The sequence below is a fragment of the Dermochelys coriacea genome, chromosome 13, assembly GCF_009764565.3.
Source record: "Dermochelys coriacea isolate rDerCor1 chromosome 13, rDerCor1.pri.v4, whole genome shotgun sequence".
NCBI classification, from domain to species: Eukaryota; Metazoa; Chordata; order Testudines; family Dermochelyidae; genus Dermochelys; species Dermochelys coriacea.
The window spans coordinates 34088769-34106884 of record NC_050080.1 but is presented as its reverse complement, the minus strand read 5'-3'; the positions used below and the strand labels follow the sequence as shown (position 1 = coordinate 34106884).

The window sequence follows — 18116 nt, the reverse complement described above, 5'->3', positions numbered from 1 at the left end:
CTCCAGCATGAGAATGACTCTATAGCCTAGTGGTTAGAGCACTTAGCTAGGAAGGGAATGGACCATAATCTTGTCCCCTTGACCTTTTGTTATTCAGCCCCAGAGGAACAGTTTCAGTAGCAGCAACAGAGGGCACTCCATGTCAGAATAATTCACAGCCCAGTCATTCCAGCATTCACCTGAGAGGTAGCAGATCCCTATTCAAATACTTTCTTCCCTCAGTCAGAAGGGGGATTTAAAGAGGGGGTCTCCCACAGCCCGGGGAGAGGTCCAACCACTGGGCTAAAAGTCACAAGGGCATTCCTCTTCCCCCACCCTGGCTTCTTGCAAGATACATGTGTGACAGGACTCCCAGGATGCAACCTGGAACTGGGGTACCACTGTGCTCCTTAATTCTCCAGCCTGGGCTGTCTCTCATAATGCTTTGCTATTGACAAGCTGCCAAGCTTATTTTGCCACTTTGTCAAAGGATAGTGGACATGCACCAGCCTTTGTAATTGGAGCAGATTCCCCAAAACACTTTAGACAAACTCACTGGTAAGGATAAAATATTAAAACAAGTTTATTAACTACAGAAAGAGAAATATTACATGACGATAAGTCTCGCAACAGGAGAGACAGAAACAGTCCCATATCAAAGTATCCCACAGGTGGCTGGTGAGGGTGCAGATCTGCAAGGCAAAAACCTGCTTTGCCTCAGGCTGCGCACTGTAGTGCATCGGGAGAGCCCCCTCCTGTCAGCATAATTTACTCCACCTCCAGGAGAGGCAGAAGTTATGGGGGTCTCCAACATTCCAGGTGAGTGCTCTAACCAGTGGGCTACCAGTTATGATGAGTGGCAGTTAGTTGAGTAAAAGTGCATTTGTGAATCTAGTCTGGGGTTTCTTAGAGCATATTTGCAGCCCAGTCCTGGAAAAGGATGCTCTGAATTTTATACTCAGAATACTCAGAATATCGAGTAATCCTAGAAAAAGAAAGTGTAGTATAAACCTTACACTTACCCAATCAGTGGGAAGAACTGTGCCATGTGAGTTATGCACCAAATGAAAACAATTTAAATTCTGGACTTTACATACTGAGTATTAGCAATGTCACCTGAAAATGAGTGTCAGCCTAGGGATTGTCCGTAGAATATTCTTAATGATAAAATGTGAAAAACCTGATCTGCTCAAGGATGCAGCTGGTGAAAAAATTGGAGAAAAAAATTGTTTTCATAGAAAAAAATGACCTTGTTTTCCAAACTAAATCTTATTAAAAATTATCCAGATTTTAAGGGAAAGAAACATACATTCAGTAAACAAACACACATATATTGATTGATCAATCAATAGATAGATTAGATACAGTACAGAAATGGCTGTTGAAATTTATCATTTACTAAAAATCATAACTTCATTATATATACACACATACACAGGTGTTTAGTACATTAAAAAAGCAGTAACCAACTTCATCATGATTTCTATATAAATTTAAAAAATAGAATTTAAAAATATTAGAAAGTGGCTCTAAATTCACCCCCCTCCAAATAGAAACAACCTCAAAATAAGGAAACTTTTCATAAAACTGGGTCTTTGTTTTTTTTCCCCATTTCTGACTAATATTCACCAATGGGGAATTCACAAACGAAGACGTTATGTTTATTGTTTAAATCGTTCCGTAGAACCGCTTCCCTTTCCCCTGGCATGAGTTAATAGCCCATCAAGAGGGGCAACCCAGACTGCTATGCTTGGATCCACATTATCTCCTTTTTGATTTATCTTACACAAATTAGCATGGCTGGCCTGAATTCTTCTGAAATCCATAAATTTACTGAGAGCTTTCCTCAGAGCCTCCTTGACCTCTTTGTTTCTCAGGCTGTAAATGAGGGGATTGACCAGGCGGGGTCAGGACTGTGTACAGGAGAGAGAACATTTTGTTCAGGTCTCTCAGTGTATTGGTTTTTGGTAACACATATACAGTAGTGATGGTCCAATAGAAAATGGTCACCACAATGAGGTAAGAGGAGTAGGTGGAGAAGGCCTTCCGCTTCCCGGTGGTGGAAGGGATTTGCAGGATGGCAAAGATTATATAGACATAGGATGTTACAGTGAGTAGAAATGGAGGCAGGGTTAATATAAAGGACAGAAATTTTTGGCATGAGGAAGAAAAAATAACAACACAGTATAAAGCTTTCATCTCCATCATTTTTTCATGAATCCTTTGGGGACACTTGCTTCCATATTTTCCCCTTATTCATTCCAAGGTTGCCCTGTCATAGGCAGGCACATTTTGGTGAAGGCTACCAAATAGGATCTGGATTGAAATCTTCCTAATGATCTAAGCTTGGCTTCACCCTTCCCCTACCATTGGTGCTGATATGGACACCCTCGATAATCCTTTGTTGGTAGAATCTACAGACCGACATATTTACATACCATTGCAAATGAGACATATTAAAAACAGTGCTATGCCACTGGTATTCAAGGCCCTATTCACAACTGCCTTGTAGATAGGGCTGGTTGGAATTTTTTCATCAAAAATGGTTTTCAGTGGAAAATTGGGTTTTGGTTGAAACAATTTATTTTTGGCAAAAACAGTTTGTGGAAATCTTTGTTATTTTGCTCAAAATATTCCAGCCATAAACCAAAAGCTTTTGGCCAAAAAATGGGAGTTGTACTTTGCTCCTCAGTCCTCTCTCATCCTCAAGGGGGCAAAGCCTCCATGATACCCATTATACCTCACCAAAAAGGGAAACTGTGGTGCATTGTGGGAGATGGAGTCCAGCTGGGGATCCCAGTCTATGAGGAGAATGGGGACTTGAGGAACAAACGGCAAATCACATTTTTGTGCTACATCTTTTGGTTTTCAAAACATAATGTTAGGAGGAGCACTACTTCTGCCTTGTGGGGTCATTTGCACCTCTGCAAAGCGAGTGCCAAGGGGTGTGAGACAGTTTTCACACCCCTTTTCTTCTGGGACACATACACAGGCTCAAGGCAGGGCTCAAGATTCAGGCCCATAGTATTCTACATATTATTCTTTTTCTGGAACAAACCAGGGACAATCTTGAGGAACAGTCCAGGCACTGCCTTGCTCCTAGGAAATATAGCCTAGACCAGTTTTCAACATTTTTTCATTTGAAGACCCCCAAAAAATTTCGAATGGAGGTGCAGTCCCCTTTGGAAATCTTAGACATAGACTGAAGATCCCCAAGGGTCCATGGACCAAAGGTTGAAAACCACTGATCTAGACAAACATACTATAAAAGGATGCACAACTGGCTGGAAAGATATACTCAGAGAGTAAAAAAAGAAAAGGAGTACTTGTGGCACCTTAGAGACTAACAAATTTATTAGAGCATAAGCTTTCGTGAGCTACAGCTCACTTCATCGGATGCATTTGGTGGAAAAAACAGAGGAGAGATTTATATACACACACACAGAGAACATGAAACAATGGGTTTATCATACACACTGTAAGGAGAGTGATCACTTAAGATAAGCCATCACCAGCAGCGGGGGGGGGGAAAGGAGGAAAACCTTTCATGGTGACAAGCAAGGTAGGCTAATTCCAGCAGTTAACAAGAATATCAGAGGAACAGTGGGGGGTGGGGTGGGGGGGAGAAATACCATGGGGAAATAGTTTTACTTTGTATAATGACTCATCCATTCCCAGTCTCTATTCAAGCCTATGTTAATTGTATCCAGTTTGCAAATTAATTCCGATTCAGCAGTCTCTCGTTGGAGTCTGTTTTTGAAGCTTTTTTGTTGAAGTATAGCCACTCTTAGGTCTGTGATCGAGTGACCAGAGAGATTGAAGTGTTCTCCAACTGGTTTTTGAATGTTATAATTCTTGACGTCTGATTTGTGTCCATTCATTCTTTTACGTAGAGACTGTCCAGTTTGGCCAATGTACATGGCAGAGGGGCATTGCTGGCACATGATGGCATCTATCACATTGGTAGATGCGCAGGTGAACGAGCCTCTGATAGTGTGGCTGATGTGATTAGGCCCTATGATGGTATCCCCTGAATAGATATGTGGACAGAGTTGGCAACGGGCTTTGTTGCAAGGATAGGTTCCTGGGTTAGTGGTTCTGTTGTGTGGTGTGTGGTTGCTGGTGAGTATTTGCTTCAGATTGGGGGGCTGTCTGTAAGCAAGGACTGGTCTGTCTCCCAAGATCTGTGAGAGTGATGGCTCGTCCTTCAGGATAGGTTGTAGATCCTTGATGATGCGTTGGAGAGGTTTTAGTTGGGGGCTGAAGGTGATGGCTAGTGGCGTTCTGTTGTTTTCTTTGTTGGGCCTGTCCTGTAGTAGGTGACTTCTGGGTACTCTTCTGGCTCTGTCAATCTGTTTCTTCACTTCAGCAGGTGGGTATTGTAGTTGTAGGAATGCATGATATGAGCTTATGCTCTAATAAATTTGTTAGTCTCTAAGGTGCCACAAGTACTCCTTTTCTTTTTGCGAATACAGACTAACACGGCTGCTACTCTAAAACTCAGAGAGTAGTTATCAATGGTTCACAATCAATCTGGAAGGGTATATTCTGCAGGAATCTCTCTTGGGTCCGATTCTATTGACTATCTTCATAAATGATGTGGATAATGCAATAGAAAGTACACTTATAATGTTTACAGATGAAACCAATCTGGGAGGGGTTGGAAGGACTTTGTAGGACAGGATTAGATTCAAAATGATCTTGAAAAACTGGAGAAATGGTCTGAATTAAATAGGATGAAATTCAATAAGGACAAACACAAAGTACGCCACTTAGGGAGGAATAATCAATTCCACAAATACAAAATGAGAAATGACTGCCTGGGAAGGAGTACTGCAGAAAAGGATCTAGGGTTCATAGTGGATCACAGACTAAATATGAGTCAACAATACAATACTGTTGCAAAAAAAAGCAAACATCATTCTGGGATGTATTAACAGGAGCATTGTAAGCAAGACACGAGAAGTAATTTTTCCACTCTACTCAGCTCTGATGAGGTCTCAGATGGAGTCCTGTGCACAGTTCTTGTCACCTCACTTCAGGAAAGATGTGGATAAACTGGAGAAAATCCAGAGGAGAGCAACAAAAATGATTAAAGGTCTAGAAAACATGGCTTACAAGAAAAGACTGACAACATTCAGTTTATTTAGTCTTGAGAAGAGGAGAGTGAAGGGGGACAAGATAACAGTTTTTGAGTACATAAAAATTGTTATAAAGAGGAGGGTGATAAATTGTTCTTCTTAACTACTGAGGACAGGACAAGAACCAATGGGCTTAAATTGCAGGAAGGGAAATTTAGGTTAGAAATTAGGAAAAAAACTTCCTAACTGTCAGGGTGGTTAAGCACTAGAACAAATTCCCTAGGGAGGTTGTGGAATCTCCATCACTGGACATTTTTAAGAGCAGGTTAGACAAACACCTGTCAGGGATGGTCTAGATAATACTTAGCCCTGCCTCTGTGCAGGGCATTTGAGTAGAACACCTGTCAAGATCCCTTCCTGTCCTAATTTTCTATGATTCTATGACTGTGGGGAAACATCCCTCTGAATAGTGAGACAAAGGACCAGAATCCCCTGTCCCTCCTTGCTGCCTCTCTACATCCTTCCCAGTTGTACAGGGGCTAGTGAAGGTTCTTGTGGCAACTGCTTCTTCAGCATCAGCAGCACATGGCCGCTTCCCACATCCCTCTCCAACCACTCCAGAAACCCATGCTACATGATCACCTATCGCTCTGCTCTCCAGGATCTGCCAGTCCTACCCAACTCTGCAGCCTCCTTTGTTCCTTTCACCCACTAGCCCCTTCACCCTTTCTCCCATGCTTCTCCGCACACCAATGGCTGGAACATGTGTTTTGTCTCTATACCCCATCTCAACAACAATTTGCTAATTCATAAGAAAGAAAGAAAGAAAGAAAGAAAGAAAGAAAGAAAGAAAGAAAGAAAGAAAGAAAGAAAGAAAGAAAGAAAGAAAGAAAGAAAGAAAGAAAGAAAGTTAGATGTTTATTGAACAAGCAACCACCATAGGTGTCAAGGTTCCTTCCCCAGTCTGAACTCTAGGATACAGATGTGGGGACCTGCATGAAAGACCCCCTAAGCTTATTCTTACCAGCTTAGGTTAAAAACTTCCTCAAGGTACAGACTTTGCCTTGTCCTTGAATGCTATGCTGCCATCATCAAGAGTGTTAAACAAAGAACAAGGAAAGAGCCCACTTGGAGATGTCTTCCCACAAAAATATCCCCCCAAGCCCTACACCCTCTTTCCTGGGGAAGGCTTGATAAAAAATCCTCACCAATTTGCATAGGTGAACACAGACCCAAACCCTTGGATCTTAAAAACAATGAAAAAGCAATCAGGATCTTAAATGAAGAATTTTAATTAAAGAAAAAGTAAAAGAATCACCTCTGTAAAATCAGGATGGTAAATACCTTACAGGGTAATCAGATTCAAAATATAAAGAATCTCTCTAGGCAAAACCTTAAGTTGCAAAAAGACACAAAACCAGGAATATACATTCCATTCAGCACAGCTTATTTACCAGCCATTTAAACAAAAGGAAATCTAATACATTTCTAGCTAGATTACTTACTAACAAGTTCTAATACTCCATTTCTGTTCTGTTCCTGGCAAAAGCATCACACAGACAGATCCTTTGTTCCCTTCCTCTCCCTCCAGATTTGAAAGTATCTTGTTTCCTCATTGATCATTTTGGTCAGGTGCCAGCAAGGTTATCTTAGCTTCTTAATCCGTACAGGTGAAAGGGTTTTGCCTCTGGCCAGGAAGGATTTTATTGTTCTATATACAGAAAGGTAGTTACCATTCCCTTTATATTTATGACAGTAGCCTAATTCTGTGCATTCTGTTCCTAGTCCATCTACCCCCATTGCCTGTTATTTTCTCCTCTAGAACCTTGCCTTGCCCTGATTAGCTGAGATAATAAGATCTCTGTAACAAGGAACAATATCATCATGTGCCAGGACTTGTTTACTCTACAGATAGTACAATACTACAGCTGTGCCACTGTAGCACTGCACTGTGGATATTTGCTGCAGCGATAGAAGGGGTATTTCCATCATTGTACTTAATTCTACCCCTCAACAGGAGGTTGCTAGGTTGATGGAAGAACTCTCCCATTGACCTAGCAGTGTCTATACTGGGGTTTAGGTCAGCTTAACTATGTCCCTCAGCGATGTGGAATTTTTCGAATAATGTAGCTAGGTCAACCTAAGTTTTATGTGTTGACCAGCCTCAGTTCTCTAATAAAATCAAGAGTGTCTCACCTGCCTTGAGAATAAAGGGTCGTTTCTTTGGTAGCTCATCAGGCCTGTGAAAGTATGAACCAAAGAACATATCTAGGGATATAAGTCCATATGAGTGATCTCACGGAAGTCAGAAAACTACAGAATCCCCATGGTATTGTCTGTCTTGAACGCCAACCTCAGTAGGTGTGGATCCATGAAGTTTTAAATAAGCAACCAATCTTTCAATGCCCTTGTGAGCAATCCTTGCTCTAGTAATTAGTCTCAGAGTTCCCCTTCCTGCATCTACAAAGATTAGTCATTGCTTGAGTGAATAAAGGTTGAAGAATTGAGTCTGACGGGTTTTCTTAAGTCCATCAGATCTTCTGCAGAGTTTTGTTGTAAATGTGGCTTCCTCCTGAAGACCTTGCTCATATAAGTATCAGTTACTCATGCAAGTTGCCATCTCAAAGCCGACGTGATCCCTTGAGTGAGTGCTGGTTTCTTTGGTGAGTAAGGACGGCAGAATCAAGCCCACAGAGTTCAGGATTGGGCCCAAATTAATGAAACTGAATTAACTCAGAGCTCAGCGCTGCTTGTGAAGTCAGGAGGAAAGGAGGGTGGATTCTAAACTCAAACTGCCCCGGAGATTTGTGTTATGTGAAGCTTTACTGTATATCAACTTGCCACTGTGACCAGTGGCAAATAGAATGATCAGACAGCCTTCTGAAAAGAAACTTTGGTTTCTTTTAACACTAGGTACAAGGCATTTAGAAGGAAAAATATGAATTTTAAAACAACACATAATCTATCTTAACTAATGGCCTAGCTTCTTCAGACACCCCAGCGGGAGCCTGTCTGTCTGTTTCCTTTCCCTAGTTCCCCCAGACAACTTGCTCTATAATTCTGCCTGCATTCATTTGATTCTCTGGTTCCCTCGCCTTTACCTAATAGGCCCAATGGCCTGTGATGGAATGTTAGATGGGGTGGAATCTGAGTTACTACAGAGAATTCTTTCCTGGGTATCTGGCTGGTGAATCTTGCCCACATGCTCAGGGTTCAGCTGATCACCATATTTGGGATCGGGAAGGAATTTTCCTCCAGGGCAGACTAGGAGAGGCCCTGGGGGTTTTTAGCCTTCCTCTGCAGCATAGGGCACGGGTCACTTGATGGAGGATTCTCTGTACTTGAAGTCTTTAAACCATGATTTGAAAACTTCAGTAGCTCAGACATAGGTGAGAGATTTATTGCAGGAATGGGTGGTTGAGATTTGGTGGCCTGCATTGTGCAGGAGGTCAGACGAGATGATCATAACGATTCCTTCTGACCTTAATATCTATGCATCTATGAGTATCAATTTGCCACTGTGGTCAGTGGTGAATAGAATCAGACAGCCTTGTGAAACCAAAGTTTGGTTTCTTTTAACCCTAGGTACAAGGCATTTAGAAGAAAAAATAAGAATTTTAAAACATAATCTATCTTAATTAATGGTGTAGCTTCCTCAGACACCCCAGTGGGAGCCTGTCTCTCTGCTTCCTTTCCCTGGTTCCCCCAGACAACTTGCTTCATCATTCTGCCAGCATTTGTTTGATTCTCTGGTTCCCAGGCCTTTACCTATCCTGGCATTGTCAATATCTGATCTCAGGTGTTTGCTGAGAAGTGGCTTATCATGAGCTGTTCTTTTTCCTTTCCTGCTTAATTACCCTTACTGCCCCTTAATTAAGCTAAATCAGCATATTTGTGTAGTAAACGGCCTAATGATCAGGTCAAAACACAGTGTGAAGTAATTATTACAGAGCTGTTCCAATTCCATCACATGGATACTTGTCTGGAAGATGCTTTACTCAAACCAACTTACGGGATCAATCCAGTAGTAACTGGGCAAGGTTCTCTGGGCTGGGCTATATAGGAAGTCACAGTAGATGATCTAATGATCCCTTCTGGCCATAAACCCTTTGAATCTACGAAAAGCAAGAACAAAGAATGTGTTAGGCCATCATCTTCAAAAGTGTCCTCTGGCTTTGAGATACCTTGGGCCTGATTTCCAGATTGCTGATCACATCCAGCTCCACAAGAAGCCAATGGGACCAGCAGGTGCTCAGAACATCTGAGAAACAAATCAAGCCCCAAAGCCAATTTTTACCAAAATGTCCACTAAATATCTTTTTTATGCCCCATTTGTGAGCTTTAGACTTGGTTTGTTTTGGTTTGGTTTTGCTGAGAACCCTCAGCACTTCTGGATAAAAAGGTCCAGATTGGCTGAATTTAAATGGAGGCACCTCAAATTAGTGGTCTCCTTGAAACATTTGGCCTCAGAGTCTGCCCAGGGCAGCTACTTTGTAGTGCTTGCTTTTGAAGCAAGGAGCTGAGCAACAATGACCTGTAAGACTCCAACGCTTTGTTGAATCAGACTGTTAGCATCCACTTCTCATTCTGTTACTTAGGATCTCTTTTCTGCAAACCCTTCCATCCTTTCCCGGGTTGTGCTTTCCCAGGTGAGCAGGACCCATCGAAGACAATGAATAAAAGTCTGCAAAATCCATAATATATTTTAAGGGCCCATTTCATCTGACCTTCGGCATATCACAGGACAGAGAATTTTGTCCAGTGATTTCTGCATGCAGCCCAGCAAATTATGGTTGAAATTGAATGTGTCATTCAGAAAGGCATCTGATCTTCATTAAGCTGGTATTTTCAAGAGACCTGGAGGGAATTAGTGCCTGATTCTGACTGAATTCCAATGGGATTGGTCACCTCACTAACGTGCATTCTAAGACTCCAAGATATGGAAAATGTGGCACATCACTTGTCATGCTGAGAATAAGGCCCTTGCTCCTTGACTGGAAAAAGTCCCATAGTAGCTCTGCTGTATATAGCTCTTTAACCAGGACTGGAATAAGACAGAATCCATGGATCCAGTGCCTATGCTGGGTGAATGCCCAAGGACATACAGAGGTTGCCTACTGCCAGACAGTATTGGAATCTGCTAAGAGGACAGCACTGGCAGACTCTTGAGCCAGAAATGTCATAAGCTCTTTGCTTTATTGATGGTCCTGTGTCTGGATGTAATCCAGGTCCTAATTCACCTTGTTCTTTAAGGCCCCAATTCAGCAAGATACCTTTAGCACAGGTCTAGTTTTTAATCATATTCTTAGTGCCATGGAACTGAATGGGAATTCTCACATGCTTAAAATTAAACATATGTTCAAGCATTGTGCTGAATGGGGGTTGTGATGTTCCCCTATGGTGTTGTCTGGACCAGTGATCTGCCAGGCCACTCCAGTCCTTGACACTGAGAGCTAGCCTTACCCTGCTCTGCTGTGAGAACCCCCACTCCCGGGCTGTTCACGCACAGCCCCTGGCATGTAAGCTGCTCCCAGCTACTTGCAAGAGAATTACACTAGACAATATCTCCGGTCCCAGACACAATCCTGGGAACCTCCATCTTGCAGTGTCCGGTTATGCCCCTTGACACTGCAAGCTTATATAAATTCGTCAATTTAACAAATAAATTGATATGTACCAGGTTTGTTCTCCCAGATTCCCAGGCGGCAGTTTGTGAGAACACAAATGACCCAACTGACTGAGAAGGGGGTGTTTTCCCTCATGGTGGTGAAACACAGAGAGCAGTTATGGGAAAGCTGCTGGAAAAAGGTGAATCTGATCAAAAAATAAACACACTTAGCCCAGAGAGCACAGATTACAGCCCTCTCGGGGGCAGGGAAGGACTCAGTGCTGTGAGGGGGAAACACAGGGTAACCCCAAAAGGGAAGCTGGATTTTCTACACATGTACAGTCCTGGGGTTGAGAGACCACTCCCCAAAGGGTCAGCCAATGTTCAGGATTCCCATGGACTCTTATCTTGCCAGACCCTGAGGAACCAAAATTCCAGAAACATGATTAAATTAAGAACCCACACAGAGGGAAATGCTGGAGGGAAAGAAAAGCTAGTGACTGAATACATGGGAGACAGACAAAGGACATCATGAGTAATGAACAAACTAACCTTGAACTACACTAACTGAACAGAGGGAGTGGTAGCATAAAGATACTTGTAAACACCCATCTGTGATAAAAAAATTGGTATTAATGTTAAGTTTTGGGGATAGAATTTTGACATGAGTCATAACCATACAGCTAAGGGTAGCCTAGAATTCCTCCTTACCTGTAAGGGGTTAAGAAGCTCAAATAACCTGGTTGGCACCTGACCAAAAGGACCAATGAGGAAAGAAGATACTTTCAAATCAGGGGTGGGTCGGGGGAGGCTTTGTTTGTGCTCTTTGTTTTGTGTGTTCTCTGGGGAAGCAGAGAAGCATCAGGTCAGAAAACTCCTTCTCCTAAAATCATCCTAAAATGAGTCTCAGTATTGCAAAAAGAGTTAGTAAATAAGGCAAGGTGTATTAGATTATCTTTTCCTTTTAACTTGTGAATTTTCCCTGTGCTAAGAGGGAGGTTTATCCCTGTTTTTTTTTGTAACTTTAAAGTTTTGCCTAGAGGGGAATCCTCTGTGTTTTGAAACTAATTACCCTGTAAAGTTACCTTCCATCCTGATTTTACAGAGGTGCTTCTTTTACTTTTTTTTCTTTATAATAAAGTTCTGTTTTTAAGAATCTGGTTTAGCTATTTGGTTGGTAGATTACTCTCAAGCCTCCCCAGGAAAGAGAGTGAACGGGCTTGGGGGGATATTTTGAGGGAATAGGAATTCCAAATGGTCCTTTCCCTGATTCTTGCCTAAATCAAGAATTTGGTGGTGTCAGTGTACCGTACAAAGACAAAGGATTTGTGCCGTGGGGAAGTTTTTAATCTAAGCTGGTAGACATAAACTTAGGGGGCTTTCATGTGGGTCCCCACATCTGTACCTTAGAGTTCAAAGTGGGGAGGGAACCCTGACTTGGTGGTAGAGCAGTGGGATCATTTTGAACCAGAAGCACAAACCTCGGGATATTAAAAGGATTTTTTTTCCTTTTGGCTGCTTGGAAAGAGGGAGGGTTTTTTGTTTGTTTGTTTTTTAAAAACAGGTCATTTTTTTTCTTTTAGCTGAGATCAACTGGAGGTTTTTTTTCTCTGCCTCAGGGCAGAGTAGTTAAATCCTGTAAGGGAATTCACAATATGTGGTTGTTGTTTTTTTCTTTCTAGCTCTTGTGTTAAGCTAGGCTAAGTGCAGAAAGGCTAGGATGACAGAAAGTGACGTCCAGAAAAAAAACTGGAATTAGCCAGATTTGAAGCTGAGGAAAGACAGAAGGAACATGAAAGACAGCTGGAACTCAGACAGATGGAGACTGATGCACAAGTGGCTAGAGAAAAAGCTGCTAGGGAGGCAGAAACAGCCAGAGAAGAGGCTGCCCATGGGAGAGCTATGGAGGCCCAGTGGGAGGCCCAGAAGCATGCTCAGGAGGAGAGGGAAAGAGAGAGGAAGCATGAACTGGAGTTAGAGATGGCAAGGGCTAAGCAAAATATACCAGACAACCCTAGCAATCCTTCTCCAGGTACCACTTCCCATCCCAGAAAGTTTCCCACCTACAAGGTTGGCGATGATACCGAGGCCTTCTTAGAAAATTTCAAAATGGCCTGCCTTGGATACAGCATCTCTACAGATCAGTATATGGTAGAGCTGAGGTCACAGCTTAGTGGCCCCTTAGCAGAGGTGGCAGCTGAAATGCCTAAGGAACACATGAACAGTTATGAACTTTTTAAAAAACAGGCTAGAATCAGAATGGGGCTAACACCCAGGCATGCCCGTCGGCGGTACAGAGCCCTAAAGTAGAAACCAGATGTGGCATTTTCCCAACACACCTACCACATTGTGAAACATTGGGATGCCTGGATATCAGGAGCAAGTGTTAAATCTTTGGATGATCTGTCTTTCCTAATGCAAATGGAGCAGTTCTTAGAGAGTGTTCCTGAGTCAATAGAAAGCTACATCCTAGATGGGAAGCCCAAAATGGTAATCAAGGCGGGAGAGATTGGAACCAAATGGGTGGAGGTGCCGGAAAAAGAAAAAAACTAGTAGCAGCTGGAGCGGCTATCAGAAGGGGCAACTCGAGACACCACCCTGTCACCGGGGGCAGCCCAAGGCCCCACCTACATCCCAAGGAAAAACCCAAACACCTTATCACCCCACCACACCAGTCTCCAGCAACCCACCTCGCCCCAGGGAACAGTCAGCTGGGCATTGATTTAAATGTAATGAGCTAGGGCATGTGAAGGCCAACTGCCCCAAGAACCCCAACAGACTTCAGTTCAGTGCACCGGAGTCACACCAAAGGTCCTCAGGCCCAGATGCCTCCCACGTACCCTCAGAGCGAAGGGAAACTGTGAGTGTCATCAGGAAGAAGGTTACAGCGTGGAGGGACACTGGAGCAGAGGTGTCAGCTATCCATCAATGCTTAGTGGACCCCAAATTCATCAACCCAGAGGCCCAAGTGACGATTCAACCCTTCAAGTCAAACTCTTTAAACTTGCCAACAGCAGAGTTGCCTGTCTAGTACAAGGGCTGGTCAGGAATGTGGACTTTTGCAGTCTATGATGATTAGCCCATTCCCATGGTGCTGGGGGAAGACTTGGCCAACCATGTGAAGCTATCTCAGAGGGTGGGAATGGTCACTGGCAGCCGGGCTAAGTAAGCTTTTACACCTATCCCTGTTCCTCAGCCTTCCACCAGGACCCCGTTGGTGTTACCAGAGACCCCGACGGAGGTGATGGAACTGGATTCCCTTCCAATGTCTGCAACAGCTGTAGTGGATCCAGTCCCAGAGACCCAGCCAAAGCCAGTCCCCAGAACTGGAATTGGAGAAGCAACCAGCACTTGCAACCCCGTCTACAGTTACAACACCTGAGGGAACCACCGAGCCTGCCCTGGCAGTAGCAGATAACCCTACGCAAGAGGCTCAGCCGGACCCTGAACCCCAACATAGTGCACCAGCGGAGAGTGGTTAACCATCAATGGAAACAGCACCATCCCCTGCATCGCTTCCAGAGGGACCAAGCCCAGGTCCACAATCCAATGAGGGACTGATGTCTCCAGCATCAAGGGAACAGTTCTGGACTGAACAGGAAGCAGATGAAAGCCTCCAGAGAGCTTGGATGGCAGCACGGAGCAACCCACCGCCTCTCAGCTCTTCTAATTGATCCAGGTTTGTTGTAGAAAGAGGACTTTCATACAAGGAAATGCTTTCTGGTGGGCACCAGTACAACTGGCATCCCCAGAGACAGTTGGTAGTTCCAACTATGTACCAGGTAAAGCTCTTGAGCTTAGCCCATGATCATCCTAGTGGCCATTCTGGGGTGAACAGGACCAAAGATCATTTGGGGAAGTCGTTCCACTGGGAGGGAATGGGCAAGGATGTTTCTGCCTATGTCCGATCTTGTGAGGTGTGCCAGAGAGTGGGAAAACCCCAAGACCAGGTCAAAGCCCCTCTCCAGCCACTCCTCATCATTGAGGTTCCATTTCAGCGAGTAGCTGTAGCTATGCTGGGTCCTTTCCCGAAAAAGACACCCAGAGGAAAGCAGTACATACTGACTTTCATGGATTTTGCCACCCGATGGCCGGAAGCAGTAGCTCTAAGCAACATCAGGGCTAAAAGTGTGTGCCAGGCATTAACAGACATTTTTGCCAGGGTAGGTTGGCCCTCTGGCATCCTGATAGATTCGGGAACTAATTTCCTGGCAGGGACCATGAAAAGCCTTTGGGAAGCTCATGGGGTGAACCACTTGGTTGCCATCCCTTACCATCATCAAACAAATGGCCTGGTGGAGAAGTTTAATGGAACTTTGGGGGCCATGATATGTAAATTCATAAATGAGCACTCCAATGATTAGGACCTAGTGTTGCAGCAGTTGCTCTTTGCCTACAAGGGTGTACCATACCCCAGTTTAGGGTTTTCACCATTTGAACTTGTGTATGGCCACGAGGTTAAGGGGCCATTACAGTTGGTGAAACAGCAATGGGAGGGTTCTATGCCTTCTCAGGGAACTAACATTATGGACTTTGTAACCAACCTACAAAACACTCTCCAAACCTGTTTAGCTCTTGCTAGAGAAAACCTAAAAGATGTTCAGGAAGAGAAAAAAGCCTGGTATGATAAATGTGCCAGAGAGTGGTCCTTCAAAGTAGGGGACCAGGTCATGGTCTTGAAGATGCTCCAGGCACATAAGATGGAAGCATCATGGGAAGGGCCATTCACGGTCCAAGAGCACCTGGGAGCTGTTAACGATCTCTTAGCATCCCCCACCTCAAACCTAAATCCTAAAGTGTACCATATTAATTCTCTAAAGCCTTTTTATTCCAGAGAATAAAAGTTTTGTCAGTTTACAGCCCAGGAAGGAGATAACGCTGAGTGGCCTGAAGGTGTCTACTACGAAGGGAAAAGTGACGGTGGCATGGAAGAGGTGAACCTCTCAATGACCCTCGGACATATGCAGCGCCAGCAGATCAAGGAGCTGTGCACTAGATTCATGCCGATGTTCTCAGCCACCCCAGGACTGACCGAAGGGCCATACCACTCCATTGACACAGGTAATGTTTGCCCAATTAGAGCCCAACCTTACCGGGTGGCTCCTCAAGCCAAAACTGCTATAGAACAGGAGATCCAGGACACGCTACAGAATGGTGCAATCTGCCCCTCTAACAGTACATGGGCATCTCCAGTGGTTCTAGTTCCCAAACAAGATGGGGAAATACGCTTTTGCGTGGAGTACCGTAAGCTAAATGCTGTGATTTGCCCAGTCAACTATCCAGTGCCACACACAGATGAACTATTGGAGAAACTGGGACGTGCCAAGTTCATCTCTACCTTAGACTTAACCAAGGCTTATGTGATCCTGGGATGCATAAATAGGAGAATCTTGAATAGGAGCAGAGAAGTTATTTTATGTCTGTATTTGGCACAAGTGGAACCGCTGCTGCAGTACGGTGTCCAGTTCTGGTGCCCACAATTCAAGAAGGTTGTTAGTACATTGGAGAGAGCTCAGAGAAGAGCCACAGAATGATTAAAGGATTGGAAAACATGACTTCTAATGATACACTCCAGGAACACAATCTGGTTAGCTTAACAAAGAGAGTGTTAAGGTATGACTAGATCGCCATCTATAGTTACCTACATGGGGGACTAAAAATTGATACGGGGCTTTTCAATCTAGAAGAGAAAGGTCTAACAGGATCCAAAGGCTGGAAGTTGAAGCTAGACAAATTCAGACAGGAAATATGGCACATATTTTTAACAGTGAAAGTAATTAACCATTGGAACAATTTACCAAGGGTGTCCATCACTGGCCATTTTAAAATCAAGATTGGATAACATCTCATGGTTGCCTGTGACTCTCTTTCTCGCTGATGGAAGAGACTCTGTAGGATGTTTGGAATTTTGTTGACATTCAAACATTTACGGGGCAGATTTCCAAAAGTACAGAGGGTGGTTGGGTGCCTGTCACAAGGGGGCCTGGCTGTTGAAGGGAGTTGGGCTTAGTTCTAATTTTGACTAATGATCAGCCTCCCAGAGGATGGATCTCGGGCCAGGGATCAGGTTTCTTACCTGCAAGTTTCTTACTCCATAGGCAAGAGGCCAACTCAGTTAGGGAGACAGACTCAGGAGAAAGGACCTAGAAGGAGACTCTCCACCAGCTGGGAGGCCTGGCTGAAGAGACCTGCTGTGTGTGCAAGGGCCATAGGAAGGGTCAGGCAGGACAAGTCTGTTCTGACTGGCAATGTGGATTGCACTGGTTTTGGAAAATAAACTCACCCCTGGACACAGGAGCTGGAATCCTGCTGCTTTTGAGAGCTGCATTTGGCTCACTGGCCAATGAGTCAGCCCCATCCACTTACACCCCCCCACACACACACTGGAAGTCATCCTGCCCAGTGCCCTCCTTGGGTCCTCTTTGACCTGCTTGTTCCTCAGGCTGTAGACAATGGGGTTCAGCATGGACTTCACCATCATGTAGAAGAGGGCCAGGAGCTTGTCGCTGTCCATCGAGTAGCTGGACTTGGGCCTAAAGTAGGTGATGATGCTGGAGCCACAGAAGAGCAAGACCACATTGAGGTGGGAGGAGCAGGTGGAGAAGGCCTTGCACCTCCCCTCAGCTGATGGCATCCATAGGACGGAGGCGATGATGAAGAGGAAAGAGACCAGGATGAGCGTGAAGTGGGAGATTATGGAAAGAAGAGCCACCAGGTGCATGGCCACACGTTCATGGAGGTGTCCCCGCAGGCCAGCTTAAGGAGGGGCGGGATGTCGCAGAAGAAGCGGTTGATCCTGTTGGCCCCACAGTACATCAGACTGAAGACATATCTGGTCTGGCTCAAGCCCACCAGCATCCCCACCATCCAGGAGGCTATGGTCAGCTGGGCTCAGGCCCTCTTTCTCATGATGAGGGCATAGTGCAGCGGGTTGCAGATGGCCACGTAGTGGTCGTAGGCAATAGCAGCCAGTAGGCAGCACTCAATAATGCCAAAGAGGGTGAAAAAATACATCTGCATGGCTCAACCCCATAGTGAGATCCTTCTGTCCTCCGACACCAGGCTCACCAGCATCTTGGGCACAATGGACGTTGTGTAGCAGATACCCAGCAGAGACAGGTTGGTGAGGAAAAAATACATCAGCCTGTGGATGGATGGGTTGGATTTTATGACAGCCGTGATGAGAATGTTCCCCATCAGGGACACCGCATACATGGACAGAACCATTGCAAAGAGCAGCACCTGCAGCTCCACCAGCTGGGAGAATCCGATGAAGATGAACTCTGTCACTGTGGTCTGATATCCCTTGTCCAATGGCTTGGCGTATTTCAACGGCAGAGGGAGTGAACAAAGACACTCGCATCAGAGAAGACAAGGCAAGAAAGTCATTTATTTACCTACACAGGACCTTGTCCGAGATTGTGGTTCCAACAGCCAAATTAAGGCTT

The 18116-nt window shown here is 44.5% G+C and overlaps 1 pseudogene; it reads right to left on the bottom strand.

Annotated features, from left to right (window-relative positions):
• Window positions 1–18116, bottom strand: part of LOC119842199 — a 48785-nt pseudogene that overhangs the window by 29169 nt on the left and 1500 nt on the right.